Source organism: Ascaphus truei, chromosome 4 (assembly GCF_040206685.1).
Source record: "Ascaphus truei isolate aAscTru1 chromosome 4, aAscTru1.hap1, whole genome shotgun sequence".
NCBI classification, from domain to species: Eukaryota; Metazoa; Chordata; class Amphibia; order Anura; family Ascaphidae; genus Ascaphus; species Ascaphus truei.
The window spans coordinates 78,093,159-78,099,992 of NC_134486.1; positions in this window are offsets into that span (position 1 = coordinate 78,093,159).

Below are 6,834 nucleotides of genomic sequence, written 5' to 3' on the forward strand. Positions count from 1 at the left end.
CAAGAACTGTACACTGGCGACACACTTTATTCGAGCTCGGCTAGTCCCACGAATTCGGGTATACCCGGGTGTATTGAGGTTTGTGACTGTTTTCTGCCCGAGTGCATTGAGGTATTTTCCAGGCAGGGATTGAAGCATTTTATTCCCGCTGGCTATCCTGCACAGTATATATATATATATACTGCATTACAATTCATGAATTTATGCCATCTGGTAGACACGCGAAGCATTGCAGCCTATTAAATCCTAATCATTATCATTTAACAGATCAGCCGCCCGTCAGCCAGGCATGAACCCAGGCTGGGAAGGCAAACACAACGGGGCTTGTCAGAGGTGAGGAGCGGCGCATTCCAGGTATCTGCCAGGTACATACTGGGTATTTGCTTGAATAAAGTGTGTCGGTGCAGTACGTACCTCCGGACGTATCGTTTGAAGAAGGCAGTGCCGATTCCTATGAGCGCCTCATGGAGATGTGTCTCCTACAGGATTCAACGGTTGCCTCAACCATGGATGAAAATCCACTGTTTTTCTGGAGCGACCAGTTGCAGCCAAACGAAATGTTACTTCTACAAGAATGGTAAATATAATAATCGTTATGCGTTGACTCACCGCTAAAAGTTGTAACTTTTAAATATCCACCATTTGTACGCTAAATGCGTGGATACAGCGTAACATTGCAGACAGCATTACATGTAGCGTTCACAAACACATTGTTTCCTATTACAATATACTACCACCAGATACCTTAGTACACATTGCTAACGGAGGAAATATACCTAGTTTCCTATATCTTAAAACATATCATTGCAACATGTTACCATAACTGTAACACACACCTCTTTGTTTATCATGCAACATCTAAAAAAAAAAGAGGGTCGGCCACATATGACGTGGGACCCTTGTCATGTGCGAAGGCGTCCTTAAAAAGGATTATGGATGTAAGCCCCACCCCCAACCGACGTGCGCGCGTCAAAGCCTATTGGCTGTGTTTGTTATAGTTACGGTCACTGCACTGTGTCATGCGCGCGCGCCTGTGTTTGTGGGCGTTAATGTTAATTCAGTGGGAGGAGTGTTTGCGTGCACTTCACGCTGCCTTAACATGACGTCACACGTATTGTATTCGCTCATTGGGTGATCGTCCGTTGTTTCCGTCCACACACGTCCGTTTAAAAAGATTATAGAAGTACGTGTTCTGAACGAATTTAGTTTTGCGTTCATTGGATTTCAAATACATATTATATGCTTAATGCTAGTAACAACATGTATTGAACGCACAGCATACACATTGTTTAGCGCATGCGCTAACACTTAGTCGACCCAATCGGGAAGTGCGTGCGCAAATTAAGATGTGCGCGCACATTATTATGTATACAGGAAATGGAAATATCATATCATAGTTATGCCTGCAACGCAATTAACAAAAGGATACATAATGATGTTTACTTGTAACCTTGCACTTCTAACATATAAGTGAATTACGCGTGGATATACACAATCATATAGAGATGTGTAACGCGTTGTAATGGCTACACATATATAAAGTGGCCATCTGTGACCATCATGTGTTTGCTGTATTTCAGAGATGTCGGAGAAGAATCAATGGGATCAATGTATGATTTCAGAAGAGTCAAACGTTATATGAGATGATTGTGAGGAGGAGCGACCGACTAATATACTACATATGCAACAATTTTTATAATGCTTGTAGCGCATATTAACAAACAATACAAAATGTGATCCGGTTATGCCTATATTTCATAACCACTAAATTAACATAATGATGTTGCTAAACAGTGCATTTTTTACATTTGATGTGTGTACTTTATTTTTTACTCAAATTATATGCCATGCTCTGTTTAATATATAAGAACCAATCCCACTCAGCAAACACATTTGTGTAGTATAGTGTATAATGGGACGTATGACTGTAGAAAGTATGTAAAGGAGACTTAAAACCAAGTAGCCATTTCATGTAAAAGTTATCATGTTACATGGGGATGTTGTTTTAATAGTTTTGTAGTGTGGAAAAAAAAAATTATGTCAACATGTAGTACTCAACTATAATGCATGAATTTATTAAAATTAGGTACTGATATTGTAAACATGTAAGTTTCTGTGTATATTTCATTTAGCAAACTAACTATAGTTTACTGTGTTTAGTAAACGTTCAACACATACAGAGTAAAGTGAGTATGATGATATAAGCTAACATAATAAACCTGATGTTATCATTTGACGGTGTTATACATGCATCATACACAAATGGATACAGACACAAACAGTGGTCTTGAAATGTGTGCCTATGCAAATGTGAACGTGATTTACGTTCATATGTTGACAATACTTGTAAATGATCTTCATAATAATGATGAACTGACGAGTATGACATTCCAACTATATAAGCAACATTGTCATTGGGTGAAATGAATTATGCAAAATGACTAATAATTTTTATAAATATTTTGGTTTGTGTTAACAGTTTGACACTTGTTACATGTAGGTCACATCAACACACATGTGTGACTTATAGATACACATGTGACAATGTCAAAATAATCTTTACAATTCATTGATACCATTACTAATCACATACATTGCCACATACAAGATGTACAAAGCATTGGTGTGATTACAGGCATTCATGTATGGAGTGTTATGATCACTCATGTGCATCCGTGGTTAATCACCTCCTCTAAGCAAAACACTAGCAGCATTTATCCCCTTCTCTCCACCCACCCCTATATTAGAATAATGGAATTTTTAAGGGTACATACATTAAATGTGATGTCATGTCACTAATCATTTTCACATACAAAGCACATGAAACATCAAGAGAATGTAAACGCATGTACGTGATAGAGAAACGAGATGTATGTAACATTTCTAGTTGACAACTATGTTGGGTTTATACATCCTATAATTATACGTATATAGAGGTAGGCACATCTTATGAAAGATGTCAGTTCATATACATACCATGATCAGTCATAGAGGAGATATACCTATAAAAAAATAGAACAATACTTAAATAGCAAACATTGACATGACATCTTCATTAACGTAAGCAACACACCAAAGTGTCTATTTGGTGTTACATATGAAACACCATGTATATTTAGTAACATAAAAAATGAAACGCTGCCTGGTGTACACATCATATTGATGCACATGTAACAGTGTAACAATAAGATTGTATGTAACCATACTGCAAGAATGAATGACTATGGCCATACTCAGTGTATTGTGTTTGCATAATCAACAACACAATGTAACGAAATTACTCGTTTGTAACCCTTGTTGTATTCACATACACACAACTAGTTTACATTCGAAGAAGGATTATATAACCTGTGCAAGAATAACATACCGGTACCACATGCCTTTGTCCACACAGCAGAGAAGAGAAAGGTGTGCTACCCATATTCATCTGTGTCCTAACAGAAGGTTATTATAACAAATGTAGTGTTAATATAACATAATGAATATATCAAAGTAGTACTAGGAACATATATGTATTTACTTACAAGAAAAAAAAGGATTTATGACATTCTGGCGTGTCTCGGCACCACTGGCTGTTTGTTCATTTTCAGCTGGTACATTGGTGGGATGCTCCTCTACCAAAGCCTGACCTATGTCTGTATGTACATTATGTCTAAGTGCCACATTGTGCAAAATGCAACAGGCAATTATAATATCAGACACTTTTTGTGGCTTATATTGAAGAGCCCCACCAGTTCTGTCGAGACACCTAAATCTGGGCTTCAGTAGGCCAAATGTCCTCTCTATAACAGATCGCGTAGATATATGGGCAGCATTGTACCTCTCCTCTGCTTCAGTTTCAGGGTTTAGCACCGGAGTCAAGAGCCACGGCCTAATTCCGTATCCTGAGTCACCTATAATCAATGGAGCAACAATAAGGTAACATTAGTGATAACATTCTAAAATAAAATCATTCCTAAACAAAAATTAGTTTTGTGTTACAACATCCAAATATGTACTCACCCAGCAGCCAACCATGTCCAAAATAGCCTTCTTTGAAAGCATTGAAGACTGATGAGTTCCTCAGGATAGAGGAATCGTGACTGGAACCAGGGAATTTGGCTACCACATGCATTATCTTCATCGTGGCATCACATACCACCTGTACATTCAGGGAATGGTAGTGCTTACGGTTGCGGTAAGCATGCTCACTCTGACTAGGCGGAATCAAAGCAACATGGGTGCAATCGATTGCACCCAGCACACATGGTATCCCGGCTATGGTATAAAAGCCATTCCTGACTTCCTGCAACTCTGTCTGCTCTTTAGGAAAATGAATACAATTCCTAGCGCGTCTATTGAGTGCATAGAGAAACTGGGTAAAGGCCCGCGAGAATGTAGATTGCGAGACCCCGCCCACTATGCCCACAGTTGTCTGGAATGACGCGGAAGCAAGATAATGTAATGAGCACAGCATTTTAACAAGCCCAGGGACTGCACGACCTCTGGCTGTCACAAAATATAAATCTCCCCTTATCTCTTCATAAAGAGATAAGATTGCTGCTGAACTCAAACGATAGCGACTTACTATCTCCTCCTCACTCATCCCATCTAACAGGGTTCTCTCCCTGTACACACGCGGACGAGCCCCAACTTGTCTCCTCGGTCTTCTCCTCTGATCTCCTATCCCTCTCCCTGTCCCTGTCGTGTCCGCGTGCCTGTCCCTGTCACTGTCCCTGGCTCTGTCCCTCCTTTGCCCTATGTCATTCTCTTCATCAGCCAGCCACTCGTGCAAAAGAAAGTTCCTCCGTCTCCTAAACAATCGCATCATTTTGAAATCAGTAGCTGTGAATGAGCAGGTAATGGCCGTCCTTTAAATAGCTATGTGATGATGTCAGGTGACATTGTAAAATGCTACGTGTTACATTAACATATTAAAGTACTTGGCTCCCAAGCTGTATCCATTTGATGTAAGAAGTATTATTTCTGTGTATTCAGCAGGCAATCGTGATATTTGACAATGATGTAACGTGAAGCTTTGTACAAGCATTCATTGTAAATGATTAGTGTAATGTGTAATGCATGTAGCACTTCTGAACGCAACACTCAGTCATGTAATTATGCTAAAAGCATGAGATTGACTTAGAAAACGTTTGTTGCAACATGTCTAATTTGCCATGTTAGTGTCACATGTTCACAACAATGAATTCTCGTGTGCATATGCATACATTTACAGTATGTCATGAGGATAGTTGCTATTGAATCAGTTTGAAACGTGTAACAATGAGTAACTATTGTAGATGTGTGTATAAGTTAGCATGAATTGCTTGTAATGCAACGTTTACAATGTAAACATGCAATGTGATTGACTGTCCAATAGCGGACGTCATCAAAAAAGGGAGGACCCAAAGTACATGTAAACATGAGAAGAAAGATGTACATGAACGTTTGATGATGCGTTACACATTACAAGCATTGTATAATGTAAAGCAACATGAATATACGGTGGATGTGTTAGATGTGTGACATGTGTAACATCATATAAACAATTGTCGGTCAGTCAGTAAAATGTGTGATATGATGTGAGCTTCTCCTTTAAGAGTTGAGTATAGGATTTTCCATTGACACATCATCACATGATGAGTAATGTGACACGCTAATGATGAAAACATATAAAAGTACAATGTTATGCAAATAATACACGTCAGGTGTGACACAATGCAGTGAATGCCCCCCACACTGTAATGCTAAACACATTTGTATTGTGAGTAATATAACGTAAACAGTACTATAATGTTATACGTCCCCGCTCCATTGACTCCATTGATGTACAGAAGAGGTTTTTTTTCTAAGTGCCGTTCCGGCAACCTTAGCGATCGTTCTCCCCTCCAACTTGCTAACTTTAGTTGGCGGGACAAATTGGCCATGAAGTCTCAATTTCTTAGTGCCGATCAGCCCCGATAAGCTGATTTTGCTACTTGAATACAGCCGAATTAAAAAAGTGGCGATAAGTGCCGAAAACCGTCTTATCGGCAGGCGACTGGCCATAACAAATTTATCGGAAACGAAAACTGGCGAAATCAAGCAATTATCGGCGCTTACTGAATCTCAAACCCAATTTTGGCGGAAAAATGGCGAAAAAAGCCTTATCAACGCTTACTGCATAGAGCCCTAAGTGATCAAATCACTCACATATCTGCAGGAGAATAGCCTGGTCACGCTTGACTCTCTTAAGGAATACATAAGGAATACATAGCATAATACAGTTTAATGCACAAACAGATAGATTTAGTTGGGGGAAAGGACACACTCACATGCTCCCAATTGGTAAATCGCAATGAGTGCTTTAAGGGCACACTCTTGCCATTCTGGGATTACCGAAATCCTCTGTTACTGGATAAGTCACGATGTGGGTCCTCGTTACCCGCCTGGATACTCCGATCCACGTTGTTCAATGGCGGCCGTCGGCACTTCCGCGTCTGCGCGCGCAGCCGATACGGTGGCTCACGAGGGACTGGACAAGGGACCTGCCCCAAGCTCGCCACCCCTCAAGACATGATCCTCTTCCCAGGCCCCCATGAATAGATTGGCGTAACTAGTGGCGAATCTGGTCCCCATGAAATGTCTGTAAATTGAATTTATAAACTCCTCTGTTAATTTAATGTAACCATGTATTGTCATCATAACTCTGTGCCCAGGACATACTTGCAAACGAGCGGTAACTCTCAATGTAATATTTCCTGGTAAAAGATTTTATAAATAAATTAAGCAACGTGCAAGTGACCCCGGGTTTCTAGGCACCAAGCCTAAACAGCAGTGTGCAGTTAAAAACAAACACTATAAAATGCAAGTACA